Here is a 17,216-nt window from a genome sequence, read left to right on the forward strand (position 1 = left end):
CTGCATTCTTTCATCTACGTAATATTTCAAAATCAGGCACATCTTGTCTCAAAAAGATGCAGAAAAATTGGTTCACGCGTTCGTTACTTCTAGACTGGATTACTGCAACTCCTTATTAGCAGGCTGCTCTAATAAGTCTCTTAGGTCCCTCCAGTTGATCCAGAATGCTGCAGCTCGTGTTCTCACTAAAACTAAGAAAAGAGATCACATCACTCCTGCACTAGCTGCTCTGCACTGGCTCCCAGTAAAATCAAGAATCACTTTTAAAATTCTTCTCTTAACCTACAAAGCCTTGATTGGTGATGCTCCATCATATCTTAAGGAGCTTGTCGTACCATATTGCCCCACTAGAGAGCTACGCTCACTAAATGCGGGACTACTTGTAGTTCCTAGAGTCTTAAAAAGTAGAATGGGAGCCAGAGCCTTTAGTTATCAAGCTCCTCTTTTATGGAACCAGCTTCCACCTTCAGTCCGGGAGGCAGACACAGTCACCTCGTTTAAGAGTAGACTTAAGACCTTCCTCTTTGACAGAGCTTATAGTTACACTGTAAGAAAAGATCCTAATTTTACGGTAAATAACTCTAAATATTTACAGTAGTTTTACCTTTTTTTTAAATTACATACAAAACTCTGTGAAATTACAGATATTATCCGTAAATTAACAACCCAACTGTTAATTTAAGTATTATGCTAATAATTCAAAATAACATTTTTTTCCCATTTTTTAAAAGAAAAATGACTGTATTATTAATACAGTCTTTTTACCGTTTTCTTAAATGACATACAAATTCATGTAAAATAACAATTATTACCTGTAATTAAATGTGTAGCTCCTTATATGAAGGTTTATTTCCATACTAACAATTTAACGATTTTCTTTGTAATTTTAAGGTAGATCATATTATATTTATATTAACATGTACTTTTACATTCAAACTCTGTAATTCTAAATCTAAATTTAGCTAACTTCTTTCATTTCATTAAACATCTACATATTGCAGTTTTTTCAAGAGTACAAAGTAGAAGAAATAATGATAAGTTTTGATACTTGTTCTTTAGAGGAGCATAGGGCGACCATGAGTATTTGCTGTTATTTGTCCAGAGTCCAATATTTGTAATCAGAACTGATAATAAATAAATTAAAAGAAATTCTGACACACTAACATCTTTTTAAACACACACATGCATACACACACACACACACACATACACACATACACACACACACACACACACACACACACAAACACACTACTCTGCCAACTGACCCTTAACCTCCTAATTGTCTTTTAAAATTAATCTTACATATTATATTTACCTAAATATAATACATTGACATCATGGGGTGAAATCGCCTCTAGAATCTTTACAAGAGGAAAATCCTTAAAACCAAACTTTTAGTTAATTTGTCCTACTTTCAACCAACTTAGATATGTGGATCCTCTTCAGATTCAAAGAGGAACATCTTAATATGAATACCCTAGAGTTTTGGACCGATAGCTCTGAGTTAAGGGCCTCAAAAAAAGGTCCAACGGGTCAAATTGGGGCGAATTCTCTTATATTCGCATATTTTTTGACAAGTGCAAAAATGGTCATAATCTCCTAAATATTAGTCCTGGATATCCAAGATTGAACACAGACACTCAGGACAGGGCCTACAATGAGGTGATGGGGTGACATTTCCCCCAAAACACCCACAAGAGTTAATTGTCTGTCTGAAATCCAGGACTTGAAGAGGGTGTGTGGCTTTGTAAATCTGAGACCCTGTTAAGAGTTTGGGCTGATTTTAGCTTCTTTTTTTCGAAACATGTCATAGCTTAGCTTTCTTTACCAGGTTGTAGCCACTCCCAAATGGGACCCAACCATGTAGGCTGGCAATATCTAGCACTTAGCATCCCTGCTTGGCAGCGGTTTAAAAACCGAGAAGAACAAAAAATGCACTCCTTCAAAGGTTCACAAGTCCTCAAATGTTTGTAATATGACAAATCTCAATTATGATGTTCTACCAGTCTGTTGGACCAGTGCTCTGAGATGTTGGAGATGTCCTTCCAGTCTGTTGGACCAGTGCTCTGAGATGTTGGTGATGTTCTACCAGGCTGTTGGACCAGTGCTCTGAACTTCTCCGTACTCTGCTGGGGGAGCAGCATTGTAACTGGAGAAAACCAACCGACTCACTAAACTGGTGTGGAAGGCCGGCTCCATCATTGGCTGCAAAGAGGACTACCCGGAACAGGTGGAGAGGAGGACATGAAGAAATGTTTGTCCATATTGGAGAACCGGACCACCCTCTCCACCACCTACTGCAGGGACAGCGGAGCACGTTCTCCAACAGACTGCTTTAGCTCTGCTTCACAAGGACAGACCGGAGAACATTCCTGATAGAGGAGAACATTCATGATACAGGAGAACCTTCCTAATACAGGAGGACATTCCTGAGACATGAGAACATTCCTGATACAGGAGAACTTTCCAGTTACAGGAGAACATTCCAGATTCAGGAGAACCTTCTAGAAACAGGAGAACCTTCCAGATACAGGAGAACCTTCCAGTTACAGGAGAACATTCCTGGCAACTATTAGACTTTACAATGAATCACCTCTGGCCAGATCCTCCTCAAATTGAACAACATCAATGAACATTGCACCGCTTTCACTTTATATACACTTAGATACACTGTATTTACTTTCATTTTATTACTTTTAAATTTCCTTTATTATTTAACTTCTTAAATGTAATATGTCCTGTCCTGCTATTTTATTGTATTGTATTGTATTCTTCTAAGAATCTAGTTACTAGAGAAGAAAATAGCACAGACAGAGACAGACAGACAGCCCGTCCAACAGAGAGAGAGAGAGAGAGAGAGAGTTCAAAGGAGAGGCCAGGTGTCAGTGATCAGTCTGATCACAGCAATCAACACAAAAAGCAGATTGAACTGTTGAACCCGGTTTCGCGCCTCTTCTCCGCAGTTTGAGCGGCGCGCTGCTCTCCGGCTTCAGTGACTCACGAAACGCCACAGAGGGAACGACAGCCTCCTGACATGACAGCTCTTCTTGAGGTAAGAATGCCAACTTAATTTAATTTCAGAGAGTAACGTTGTATTGAACGGGCAACGTTTGTGACACTTTGAGGTTTCTACTCGGCTCTCCCATGAGGGGTTGAGCTAGCCTCATGTGAGCTAGCGGGTAGCTACTTTTGAATTCGAGGCATGGTTTTCTTCAGTTCTGTGTCGCCTTGGACATCAAGAGTAAGTTAACTTGGCTATCTGTTAAGTGTGAAGTGTGTTCACGTTTCTTTAACATCGTCGATGTAACGTAGGTTGTCGGTTTCTGTGTTGAAAGAGCCAACATTAGCTTACTTTACACATGTTAGCCCAGGTAATGTTTAGCTAACGCTCGTGTTATAGGTTCATAACTGTGGCAGGTGGGTTAAGACACCTGAGGGGTCACGTGCTACACACTTCATCTAATAACCACGATTTTATTGAAGTGCTTTGAAACTGGTTCCAAGCAGACATGTGTAGACAAGCTCACAAATACCGGAGCGGTCAGTCCGGACAGTCACGTGACCAGACACGTTATTGTACGTGTCTGTTCACGTGACGTCGGGACTCTGTTCACGTGACCGCTATAAACTGCGCTGTGTCATATGCTGTCGGGACTGCTGTTCACGTGACGCTCTTAACGTGATGCTGTTGCCGTGGTCGGGACTCTGTTCACGTGACTGTTGTTGACATGACGCTTATAACTGCGCTGTGTCATATGCTGTCGGGACTCTGTTCACGTGACGCTCTTAACTTGATGCTGTTGACGTGGTCGGGACTCTGTTCACGTGACTGTTGTTGACATGACGCGTATAACTGCGCTGTGGCGGACATGACAGCTCACAGCTCCTCAGAAGCTCCGTGAGCTGTCCAGTGAGGGGATGGTTTCATGATCAAATCTTCATTTACTGTCCACATTATCAGATGAGGACGTCACCAAAGAGTGTCCTTTGAGTCAATGTTTACATTTATGTCATTAAGAAGTAGAACATTTAGTTACCCATGATCGGATACAAGTTGTCAAGGATAAACGGAAGTAAGTTGTTTTAAGTTCAGTGTCTTAATTTAACAACAGAATACATCGTTATTGTTAGAACCACTTTTATGTTGTAAATGCTATTTAAAGTTATATTATTATTGTTAATCTTTTCTATTTTGTCTTTTCTGGCAGTAGAGAATCATGTCAGCCCACAGACAACCGGTTGACCTGTGAGTCTTCAAGCAGTAATGATGACTATGCCTGCCTTAAGTTCCAGTTTCCTGAACATCATGTCGGCATGAGATTCTGTCCCCACCTGTCTTCAGTCTGGACCCAATGATTCGGACACCAGTCTTGTCGAGGCTAAATTGAGGTAAGCGGTGATGTAGTTCAGTCTAGCAAATGATGGGTGCCAGCACAACTCAAACTAAAATATGTGGTGGCAGTTTTTTTTCTGATTCATTTTCACATTACCCTTTTCAACACTGATAATAACTAATTGCGCAAAACTTGCTTACATTTTTCAGATCAAGCATTGACGGGAAAACACCCAAAGTCCATCACTCGTAAGTATCCACTGCAGCATATATAAAAGATATTAGTCCATTTGAACCACTATTGCTAAACCTTACATCGTGATTAATATTAGATATTATTTCTTAAGTACTTTAATGATCTTAGCAAAGCACTTTTTTAAGACATTTCCCCCACTGGCCATAAAAAACTGGGGAGCTTTTCCTTCGGCCTTCCTTCTTTTGAGTTGTACGGTGGCCCTGAGAGGTCAGGGCACTGCAACTTAATAAAACATGCTAATAGACAAAACACAAGCAAATTAAGAAAACAACTTCATCAAATTGACAGCACATGTGCAGCATTTAGAAAAAGCGCTGCAAATTCAGACGACACAACACGGTACAGAAAAGCGCTGCAAATTAAGAAAAGGTGTTTCAAGAGGGCACTAAATCGTGATGAACACGGCTTGGACAGGCTTGCTGTTGCTATGGTTTGTGACTCATGAAGTTATTGAAATGTGTTTCTGATGGAAGTGCTAAGACATGCACTAGGTGCATCTTTAAATAGGTAAACATTTAATTACTATCATTCTAAAAGCTGACTGTGTTCAGATTGACAGGATGTTTCATAACGGCAACTGTTGGTACAGACAATTTCAAAATAGTTTGTTTAAGCTTGTTTAAAGGAATGGTAAGAAAACAAAGCTAACTTTCTAAGGACTTTCCAGTGAATTTGTTTGTCCTTCTCTTTTTTCCCCAGATGCACCGAGGATCTGGCTGATTACTGGAAATTAGGAAGATTGTTCTTTATCTGCACTGTCACTTCTGGTAAATATTTATGGACCTTTTGCGGTATGTTTTGCTTTGACTTATCAACTGATGGTGAATAATTGGTTGATTTTGAAAATGTACATTAAATAAAATGTTTTAAAATCAATATTGGTGTGTACTTTCTTTGTAATTAAGTTTCTAACCCCTAGTTAAATTGAAACATTGGAAGTTTTGTAGATGTTTAAATGTATTTAGATTTTTCACAGTAATCTCAAAAGCTTATATTTCATAATAATTGAACACTTTATTGAAGGTGTTTGATTGTAATAATACAGGAGAAATCTGTAAAATCACAGAATTTCACTGCAAAACCTTTAGAAATATCACTTTATCGAAGGTGTTTAATTGTAATAATATAGGAAAATCTGTACAATTACAGTATTTCACTGCAGAAGCTTTAGAAATATCACTTTATTGAAGGTATTTGACTGTAATAATATAGGAAAAATCTGTAGAATTACAGTATTTCACTGCAAAACCTTTAGAAATATCACTTTATTGAAGGTATTTGACTAATAATATAGGCAAAAATCTAAAATTACAGTATTTCACTGCAGAAGCTTTCGAAATATCACTTTATTGAAGGTATTTGACTAATAATATAGGCAAATTCTGTAAAATTACAGTATTTCACTGCAAAACCTTTAGAAATATCACTTTATTGAAGGTATTTGACTGTAATAATATAGGAAAAATCTGTAAAATAACAGTATTTCACTGCAGAACCTATAGAAATATCACTTTAATTAAGGTGTTTGATTGTAATATTACAGGAAAAATCTGTAAAAACAGTAATTTCACTGCAAAATCTTTAATGAAAATTACTGTAAATTTATGGTTTTCGTCCTTTATTTGAAGTAAGGTATTTTACCTTAAATTTACGGTTTTTGTTTGGCAGCCGTAGCTGCCACTCATTTGACCTTCTTTTTACGGGTTTTTTTCTTACAGTGTAGGGCTGAATCAGGTTCACCTGGTCCAGCCCCTTGATATGCTGCTATAGGCTTATAGCTGCCGGGGGACGTTTTAGGATGCACTGAGTACCTATCTCCTCTTTTTTCTCTCCTTAAGGATGAATTTTCATCTCTCAATCACACGTTACTAACTCTGCTTTCTCCCCGGAAGTCCTTTTGACTTTACGTCTCATGGGGTCATCGGACCCTATGAGACAGCATAGATCCTATCTGCCTGATGGATCATCTGGGTCGTGGAATTCCTGCTCATGACTACGCCACTGTCCTGTTGAGACTCCGCCCTCCTCCCCACCGCCATCTGCCTGATGGATCGTGGAGGTCTCCATCGTGGAATATGCCTACTATGAACTATTCATACACTCTGTCATATTCATTGAATGTATTTTAACTCTAAATCTGTCCTTCTGTACACATGACATCTATTGTTCTGTCCATCCTGGAGAGGGATCCTCCTCTGTTGCTCTCCTGCAGGTTTCTTCCCTTTTTTTCCCCCTGAAGGGTTATTTGGGAGTTTTTCCTGGTCCGATGGGAGGTTTTGGGGCAGGGATGTCTATGTGTACAGATTGTAAAGCACTCCGAGACAAATTTGTAATTTGTGAAATTGGGCTATACAAATAAACTGAATTGAATTGAATTGAATCAGCTGACCTCTGAAGCTGCTTGTGGTCAGCTGACCTCTGAAGCTGCTTGTGGTCAGCTGACCTCTGAAGCTGCTTGTGGTCAGCTGACCTCTGAAGCCGCCTGTGATCAGCTGACCTCTGAAGCTGCTTGTGGTCAGCTGATCTCTGAAGCCGCCTGTGATCAGCTGACCTCTGAAGCCGCCTGTGATCAGCTGACCTCTGAAGCTGCTTGTGATCAGCTGACCTCTGAAGCTGCTTGTGGTCAGCTGACCTCTGAAGCCGCCTGTGATCAGCTGACCTCTGAAGCCGCCTGTGTTGTGTGAGTCTTCGGCTCCAGGAACAAGCGCTCAGGGAGCGACCGCTCCTCGGCTTCAGGCCAGGGTAAGGCGCTGCCGGGACGCTTCATTATTATCGGCCTTCAGCGACATCGACGACACAGCCGGTCGCTTTCATGAGTCTCCATCAGTCGTGGAGTCAGAACCACTTCAGAGACACTAACACCCGCCGCTCCCTTTCTCTGCAGGGCACTCATCCTACACATCATTCCCCCAGCTCTATGCACACTATTGGATGAACATGTGGAAGTTTTGCTGAAGGGGTTGGGGGGGGGGGGGTATTGGAGCTCCGCCCGTTGACCAGGCTCACAGCTCACAGCTGTTCCTCAGTCAGCCGACAGACGAGATTATTGCTCTTTAGTGCACAAACAATCGTTATTATTGCGGCGCCATTTCAGTTTTGAGCATGAGGGTTTACCGTCTTTCACCCAGTAGAATCATAATAATATCGACCGGCACAGTTACATCCAATTAATGTTGAGTATTGACCCTGCAGGTTGGAGACGGACAAGCCCTTCAGACATAGGGAAGAAACACATGTTGTACTTATATTCTTTTCTGCTTTCATTAAAACGTTGTGTATGTGTGAGGAGAACCATTTAGCACAACACACCATCATCATCATCACAGGAGTGTACAGAGATGTCTGTGTGACGGTCGTCTGGTAACTCAGGGATGACATAAGACGAGTCTCTACCACGGTGGGGACTGATGTCACTGAAACCAGGACGCACTCACGCCATCCAAAACCACTTTGAACAAAGAGTGATCTTCTCTATGAAATAACTGGAGGGATCGTCTCTCTCCAGGAGAGATGCATGTGAGCGTCTCTAACCCCGTTCAGAAGGGACAGGCTTCTTCTCCTGCCAATGATGAAGCAGTATTACAATTCCCACTTCCTGCTCCTGCATGCCAGCTCGTTGTTGCAGAGCATGTTCCTCTCAGAGCGCCCTGCAGCAGTAATAACACCGTCGTAACACAGTAATAACACAGTCGTAACACAGTAATAACACCGTCGTAACACTAATAACACAGTCGTAACACAGTCGTAACACAGTAATAACAGTCGTAACACAGTAATAACACCATCGTAACAGTAATAACGCACTAATACCAGTCGTAACACAGTAATAACACCATCGTGAGCTTTGCCTGCCGTCGGTGAGGCGTCGCGTCGCTTCTGTCAGCCCGGAGCCGGCACCGAGGACCCTCATGCCGTCGCCTCATGCCCGGTCGACTCACTGAGGCCTGCTGACCTCTGACCTCTGACCCCCTCCAGCTCTGACGCTGCCGGTCCTTTGCAGAGCCGACAATAACAGCCACGCTGTGAAATGCTAAACCCAGGTGAACCTCCCGGCCCCGCCTTCTGGGTTCCTGCGTCCGGCTGCCATTTGTTCACAGCTCATGATGTGGGATGATATCTGCATTACTTGGTAAATACATGTTTGCCACACACAAAGAATTTACAGCTGCCGTGTGCTCCTTCTTTCCTCCGATGAGCACGTTGGGCTCTACATTGTGTAGCTGCACATATATGACGGAGCAGATGCTGTGAGCATCACACAGAACGGCTGGGAGCGGTCACCGCATGGGAACTCGGTCGCCATGCAGCCAACTCGCCCGCACCAACGGTTTTGAGTGACTATTGATTTTCTGACTAAAGCTATGACTTCATTAATATCACCATTAGTCTGCCATCTGACACAAATGGGGAGCTTGGCTGCCGGGCCAGACAATAATTCAAGTGGATATGAATCAGAGATGAATTAAACATACACCACACTACACTTACAATGCACACTTTGGACAATTGGAAAAGGTTGTCAAGCTGCTTCACTTCCCGTGTTCAGAACTAAACCCACAGAAGCACCGCCACCGCCTCGCACACACACACACCACCAGCACACACACACACACACACGCACACACACCAGCACATTCCCCTTTCACGTTCAATTTGAACTTAATCTGTGAAAGATGAGACAAATCAACAGATCGCTTTTCAGCAGGTTTTTCAAAACAAAAACAATGAAGGAGGGATTATTTTCACTTTAATCCGGGGGCACCAGTTTAGCTAAGACAAAAGCATGGGAACGCGTGGAGGAATAAGAAGGCTCGCTCTACCAGCCAACACCGCTCTTCATCGGGCCACAAAAGAAGAACAATGAGTGTGTGTGTGTGTGTGTGTGTGTGTGCGTGTGTGTGTGCGTGTGCACATGTGGAAGAGAGAAAGCGAAACAGGATTTGAGATCTATATTAAAACTGCAAATAGCTTTTAAAGATTAGTGACGGGCACAAGGAGGTGACAGCAGCTGGTCATGTGACAGCGGCTCGCCCCCCCCCCCCCCCCCCCCGATGCGCTGAGAAGCCGTGACGAGTTTCTCTGAGGCGTGGACAGATCTTATGGTGTCTGAAAGAAACACAAATCAGGAATATGAATCACATCGCCACGTCCAAACAGCTGGCATGAGGATCTCTGGAGTGTCTGGCAAGATGCTGTTGTTCAAGGATGTGCCCCCCCCCCCCCCCCCCCCTCCGTGTGCACTGTAATTACCCAGATCCGGGCTTTTCGGAAACCATTTCTCATGGCGAGGCATGCAACCGAACCACATTCTGCAAGTGTCCACTGACCCTTTAGTGAGCAAGTCTGATCTGGTTTCTGGCCTCCTGGTGTTCTTAAAGATGTCTTTATCAGAGCGCGGCTGTGAGCGTCACCGTGGTCATCATGTGTACAGTGGCTGTGAGGGGTGTGTCTCTCTCTGCAGCATGTCAGGATTAGAACGGACTAATCCCCAACAAAACTCCAGAGGATGTCATGTGCTGGAGCTGGAACTGTGTCGGCTTACTCCCACAAACCCGTCTTCCAGTCGGAGCCATCTCACTCTTCCTGCCCTCAGACACCGAGACTTTTTGAAATGGCAGAAAATGTATAATAAGGAACAAAACCCAGAAGTGCAACTGCTCGGTGCCCTTCAACTCACTTCCCCAGCCAGTCCCCAACAACCCCTCCTCCAGGCAGGTGGTGCTCGTGATGTCAGGCCCCATCACCGATACCCCTCGCCTCACCGCCCAGCATTAAGTCATGGCTTGTGTCCGATGCACAGGGCCGGTGTGCTCTGGCTGCTCCCAGCCGCTCTGTGACAGACAGGACTGATCTCCCCTGCAGCAACCCTCCACCCTGCCAGTAAAAGGACAGCAGTGGAAAAAGCCCCCCAGGGGCCACTGAGGACGGACTCATGAATCAAGCATGCGCCCGAAGCATCCCTCTTATCACGAGGTCAGCCCGGGCATTAATACGGCGTGGCTCCAGGGAGCGACCTGCTGTGACCTCCCCCAGTTCTCCTGAACAGAAGGGCAAGGTCCTCAGGAGCCGGGAGAGGGCCTCCCTCCAACACGTCACTTCACATTACGTCCACACACAGAGGGGATGGAGAACGATAGAGAAGAGAGAGAACAGAAAGAGGAGCAGAAATGAAGCTTGAAAGATCAAATAGACAAAAGGAGGAGAGGAAAAGAAAAATCATATTCCTCATATTCCTCTGTGCGATGCTGGGAGTCACATGACCTCTTCAAACACCACCAATCTTCATTGGCCAGACGGGGTGTGATGTATGTGACTGTCTGCCAGCGTACATGAGGCAGTGCGGCCCGCTGTGTGGTAAAGCGCGGCGGGCCGGACAGTGCACTAACTCAGGCGGCCCGGTGCACACCAGCCTCTCTCTGCTCCGCCGGGCCATAAATCACCAGCTGGGGGAATGAATCGCCGTCCGTCCGCCTGGACGCAGCAGCTGGCAGCGCCGGACCGGCAGGAGCCGACGCCGGAGCGGCTGGAATCAAGAAGGATGAGGCGTGGAGGCAGACGGAGCCTCATCAGTCTCCTCTGAGCTCGTCTGAAGTGAAAGGGCATCAAATATATTTCAGAGAGTCACCTGAGGGGAGAACAAAGGGGGGGGGGGGGGTCTATGTAGAACTGACCTGGCAGGCAGGATGAGTTTCTGATTGCAGCGCTCGGCGAGGAGCCGGCGGCTCCGTGTGGGGGACAGCTTTGTGTTGGCGCTTATGTAATGGAGTTATTTCACTGAAGGTAATAACTCCACCCTGGTGGGGATTCCACTCAGCATTCAGATGTAGTTAACGGAAAAACATGTTGATGAATAGATTTTCACTTTTGAATATTGCTGAGTTGCCGGTGGAGGGCCCATTTATATGCTGACCGCTGCGATTACGGGAAGCTGTGTAGGCGTCAGAACTGAGGCACTCATCAGGAAAATGGGTTGAAATGACATCACAGCCACACACACACACACACACACACACACACACACACACACACACACACACACACACACACACACACACACACACACACACACACACACACACACACACACACACACACACACACACACACACACACACACACACACACACACACACACACTTGACCTCAAACGATGGATTCCAACCCTCCTACACTCTTATCTCTGCGTCACATTAAAACAGCAACTTTTCGTGAGAGGGCAATGAAAGTCAGATCGGGAGACATTTGCATTCTGAAATAGGGCCGTGTGAGTGAACAGATGCCGGGTGGACTGACATGGAATCGGAGGCGTTTGGTGAATGATTGGCAAGGCCAAGTTCCTGTGAACGCCCACAGCAGTTTTAGCCTCATTTCATTGGCCCTGTGGAGCGAGTCCATCGCCGGCTCAGATATCGAGGATCAGCCACTCCTTCCTGCTCAGATGAATTTGCCTGTCACGGTGTGGTGACGAATGGCAGGAAGGCGGAGGAACTGCCCTGTGGGCTCACGGTGAAGTCTGGCCTCGCAGCCGGCCACAGGCTCCGCCCTCACTGCCGTCGTGACCCCCACAGATGTCCAGGTGGAGGCTCCGGCCCGTCGGCCGGTCAGTCACAGCTTCAGCTTCACATCCGTCTGGACAGAGACTCTGATTCCATCAGCGTCGGCTGCTTTACCTCCTTTCACATGAAGAGGGCACGTCAGGAGGTCAGGAGGTCAGGAGCACCTGGACCGGCCTCCACTTTAAAGCCTTATATTTGATCTTGTGCTGGATAACAATCTATTACAATTGAGCTCAGCTGAACATAATCTCTATTTAAACTGAGTTTTAATAAGGAGAAGAAAAAAAACGGAGTTCTGGAAATGTAATCGCATCAAGACCAGTTGATTATCTCCTCCTCCTCCTCCTCCTCCTCCTCCTCACTGAGAGGTTCATGTTGCCCTCTCGGGGACATCATTCCCATCTGCTTGCGCCCTTGAGTTGACCACCCAGGGGAGGAAGTCATTACCACCATCACAGCCAGACACGGCCCCAGACAGACAGCCCCTCCAACTCAGAGTCCTTGATGACTTCACTAAAACATCCAATTTCAGTCAGACGCCATTGAGAATGACAAATAGAAATCAATCACTCCAACCACGACACGCTCTTCTGAATCCGTCTGCCTATTTGGCAACCTGAAAAGGACCAGAGAAAAGGGACTCTTCTCCCTCCCCAACGCTGGTGTCCTATCCACATCTCCGGGATATTCATAATTCATCATCTTCGATTCCTGACATCTGCCACTGATTGTGCCGACGGGTCGGCTGGAATCGGCCACTCCTGGGAGCGGCTGGGGGGGGGGGGGCTGCGGCTCGGCTGGAGGCCGGAGCCTTTCACACGCCGTATGTGTAATTAGGAGCCATTTTGGAGCGCTGCCTTCCTGCACTGGAATCATCTGCCTTTTGTGAATCAAGCAGGTCAGTGCCATGGCCCCAGGAATCCAACACAAAACGTTGTTCCTCATGAGGGGGGAGGGACGGCGGCGAGAGGCTGCAGAACACGAGACACACTGAACATCGTGGTCGATGTTATCAACCATTCCTGCAACCTGCGCTTTGCAGCCGATATCTGACTTTACATAACGAGTCCACACACTTCATCCAGAGCGACTCTCACAGCTCATGAAGCCATCGGCTGAATGTCGGCTCCACTTGAGAGATCAGACATGTGATGACCTCTCAGAGCGGAGCGCCGTGACCCCGGGCGCTCATCAGGCCGACGCCTCACGTCTACAGACTAAACACTTCAGTGTTCCTCCTCAGAGCTTTGGGTTATTTCTACAATGGAAAGATCACAAGTAAATAAAAGGCACAGATAAATAATCTCTGGATTCCTGATATGGAGGTTAAGGTAAAGACGGATATTCTCAAACGTGTTCAGCAGGAATGACGTTGTGCTCAAAGTCATCAGGAATAATCTCTTAACTGGGAATTCATTCTCACTTCCTGAACAAATTATAAATGTAACTGCAAAGCTGAGACATCAAATGTGGCATTTAAATGTCATCCATTTTAAAACGTGGTATAGAATGTGAAGTGTCGTGAACATTGTAGATCTGTTTGCGCTGTATCGTAGAGATCATCCACAGGTTGACACTCGGGTATTTGCTGCAGCAACAACGATGATCTTGATCCTGAAGGAGAAGGGAACGGTCACTCGTGTCGTCGGCTCATCAAGGAGCCTAAAAGCTCTGGGATCCTGGAAGTGAATGCAATCATGTGAAACGGACTCTTTTGTGTTTAACAAAGCCTGATGCATATGCATGAATATCGAATAAACATGAAAATACTCTCAACGTGTCTGCCTGACTAAAGTTTCTCTGACGCCCCGACAGCTGATGAACGCTCATCGATGGAGCCGCTTCTCGCTGAGGTCACGCCTCATTGCGAGGTCGAATCGCTTCAGCACGCGCCACAGCGGCGGGAGGAGAAGATCGCCTGCCACTCGAGTCTTATTGATGGAATCCAGAACAAAATAAAAGTGCAGCGGGGTCAACGAGTGAAGGTCCCGGCCTCTCTCTGCTCGGCGTCCAGCGAACAGCAGCTGTCACACGCAGCTCAGAGGAATTGGAAATTGTCAACACAATTTATGGATAAACAAGAACTGAAGGCCAAGCTGAGCCTGAATTATACAACCCCCTCAAACATATGTAAACATGCAGGCAGCCACTCATCTACCGCTGAAGTACAATGATTTTCTGTGAGAAATAACGGATTAATATGACTATGTAAAGTCACAAAACGCTCCGACAACAACGGGTCCTACCTGATGACTCAAGGGCGGGAAATAAATGTAAAACCATAATTGAGACACATTTTCTTCTCTGGTAAAATTGTTAAACGTATTTAAATTCAATGAACCGTGTTCCACCGTCAGCGGTGAAGTAACATTCAGATTGTCAAACTAATCCCTTGAATTTTACTGCAAAAAAAACTTACAATATCAAAAGTACTTGTGGAGTGTTGTATTATTATTGTACTGCGTTATTATTGCCAACGCATCAAGTGGTGAGCAGCATGTTGATGTTACTAGTTTTATCTACAGCAAAGGATCTAGTATTGTGTGTAAAATGTAAAAGTGTAAAATATGAACAATATTTCCCTCTGAAATGTGACGTAAAAATGCAGCGGAGCAGAAAATGTAAAGTGTAAATAACTGTATAAATGTCCGTGATGACTTACTGACAGACAAACTGATAACATGAGGACCTTTTTAAAACTACACGGAACCAAATCACTGATGAAATCCTCGTCGGTTTCTCGTGGAAATAAGAAGCTGAAATAGTCCCAGTGGCAACAGCTGAAGTGTTATGATGAGCATTGGGAAGGCAGGGTCACGTGGCCGTGGGCAGTGTCTACGTTCTGGCCCGATGAGCGCAGCGTGCGCTCCACAGGGGCCCCGGGGAGCGAGACACGCCGGCTTGGAGGGGTTATTGGACCGGAGCAGAGGGGACGGTGCACTGGGGCCCGAGTGACGCCTGGCTGTCCGTCACACAGAGACACGTGGAGGAGAAGCTGACAGGCAGGAGGAGAGGCTGCACTTCAACGCAATCATTTCCCTGACGCACTTGAAGCCACGCCCGTTTGTCTCCTTCCTCCTCTCGTCTTCCTCTCCTGGCTATATGTGTCCACGGCCCTTTAAATAAACCGGGCTCATCAGGCGGCTGAACCTTCCGTGACAGCGGTCTGATGAGTGTATTCATCCACAGCGTGAGGCGTGTGAAGACCGCCCACTTTAAAGGACTTGTGACAGACGGCGCTTACAATGAACTTCCCCGTCTGCATCGCTAAACCAAACCGATATCCAATTATGTTCCCAACGCGGACGAGCTAACGGAGCCGCTGGGCGGCGCAGAGGAACCAGGAGCTCGAAGGAGACGTGGCGAGGAGGCCGCCGGCCGCCGCTCGCCTGAGCGATGGTCCGCGCTCGCCTGAAAGCGTGACATTGCCGAAGGGGGAGAAACACCATTTTATCATTCAGTGCGATTCGCAGCCTCCTGTCAAACACGCCAGATGTCCCCGTCGCAGGTCGGCCTGCTGGCTTATCGAGTGTGACAGGGCTATTCACACACTGCTCCCAATCAGACACCATCTCCTGCAGAGAAAGCTCCACCGCAGCCCAGTGACAGGCTGTCAGGCAGAGGGCACGACCTCCACGGCCCGGCTGAGAGTCCGCCCGTGAGGGGGAGGGGCCGAAGGCCAGAGGTCGCGATGGGAGACGCGTCCTACGCCTCCTGCTGTTGACACTTTTACTCCGTTATTCAATCAGCAACGAGGCACAGCGACGAGCCGCCTCCAGGAGCTGTGATTACAAGGCGGAACAAAGCGGTTACGTCCTGTTAAGTTTAACTCGGCCTCGTGTCGAGGCGACATTAAAACACTCGGAGCGCGGCTCACGCTCCAAGTGCTCCGTGAAAACGTGTGAATGTGACTGCAGTCCAGTGGAGGCGGGGTCACGTGGACCTGGGGATTTGACTGCCAGGAAACAAACGTGGTATGTAAACTTCAGCTGGGCCTTCCCCCGGAGACCTGGCCCCGGCCTATTTCCCTAACCACTCGACCACATGAGCCCGGCCTGAGGCTCAGTGAGGACAGCCAGAGGTCACTGAGGGCCAGACGCAGGGCAGCGTCTTCTCTGCCCTTCTGGAGTCAGCACATGCCGACTTTGATGCCAAAGAACCTCAGAGGTCCTTCGCCACTTGGCTCCAGACAACACTGCAGATGCTGAATATATTCACTAAGTGAGCAATCAGTTGCAAAGTGGGATGAAAATCACACTTATCCCCGACCCTATGATGATATGCATGGAGAAATAAATCAGAGCAGAAGAAGGAGCAGAGGGGGAAGAGGCATCACCTGATCCGCCCGAGGACGCGCGTCACCTCAACTCTTCAGAAGAGAGAGAACCCTCCTGGCATCTTCTTATACGAATGATTTCTGTGAAATGATTGCTAATCTATGCAAAAAAGTAATCAGCGCCTCATTCATAATGCATGAGCAATGAGATACCAGTTTTGCAACTCTTTGGGATTCTGAGATGTTATCGTGAATGCAGCAGATGAAATACGAACACGGCTCCCTGTAACATCGTGATTACAGAGAGGGGGATGTGCAGAACCATACCTGCAGACGGACACCTGGCAGCAGAGCTCTGAGTGGAAGACGTGTTTCTAACAGCTTTATGTTTCCATTTGTGCTGTAATTTATCAGCCTCAGAGCTGTGGCTTTAAGTACATCTGGCTGACGTTTTAATGGTCCATCAATCACACGGCGTCATGTGATAACATTTTGAGATCCTCCTCCTCCCTGAGCTGCAGAGGGAAAAACTGAATCCAATAAATTGGCTGCAATCCCGGGGAAATGATGAAAACCTTTTTCTAAATCAAGTTCAAAGAATGAATGTTGGATTATCTGCTTCTCAAATTAATGCAAATCAAATTTCATTTAGGATATTTTTGTTCTTCATGGACCTCTAATGCACCGAATATATTTCTAAGCTGCAGTTTATAGGCTGACAAAATAAATTAATGGATATACTACGATTCCTGTTTGGATTACTGGCATCGGAGTAATAGATGCAACACATCG

General features: G+C 46.1%; 1 long non-coding RNA gene across 2 annotated transcripts; it reads left to right on the forward strand.

The window, feature by feature from the left end:
• The first annotated feature begins 2,721 nt into the window (after positions 1-2,721).
• Positions 2,722-5,468, forward strand: LOC130196804 (uncharacterized). Of its 2 annotated transcripts, none has more exons than XR_008832325.1 (4): positions 2,722-3,055; positions 4,215-4,392; positions 4,547-4,585; positions 5,292-5,468. It is a non-coding gene; the product is annotated as an uncharacterized LOC130196804 (long non-coding RNA). The 2 variants fall into 2 exon arrangements; XR_008832324.1 differs by lacking the exon at positions 2,722-3,055 and adding an exon at positions 3,766-4,076.
• Positions 5,469-17,216: the final 11,748 nt, after the last annotated feature.

The sequence above is a fragment of the Pseudoliparis swirei genome, chromosome 7 (assembly GCF_029220125.1).
Source record: "Pseudoliparis swirei isolate HS2019 ecotype Mariana Trench chromosome 7, NWPU_hadal_v1, whole genome shotgun sequence".
In the NCBI taxonomy this organism is placed as follows: Eukaryota; Metazoa; Chordata; class Actinopteri; order Perciformes; family Liparidae; genus Pseudoliparis; species Pseudoliparis swirei.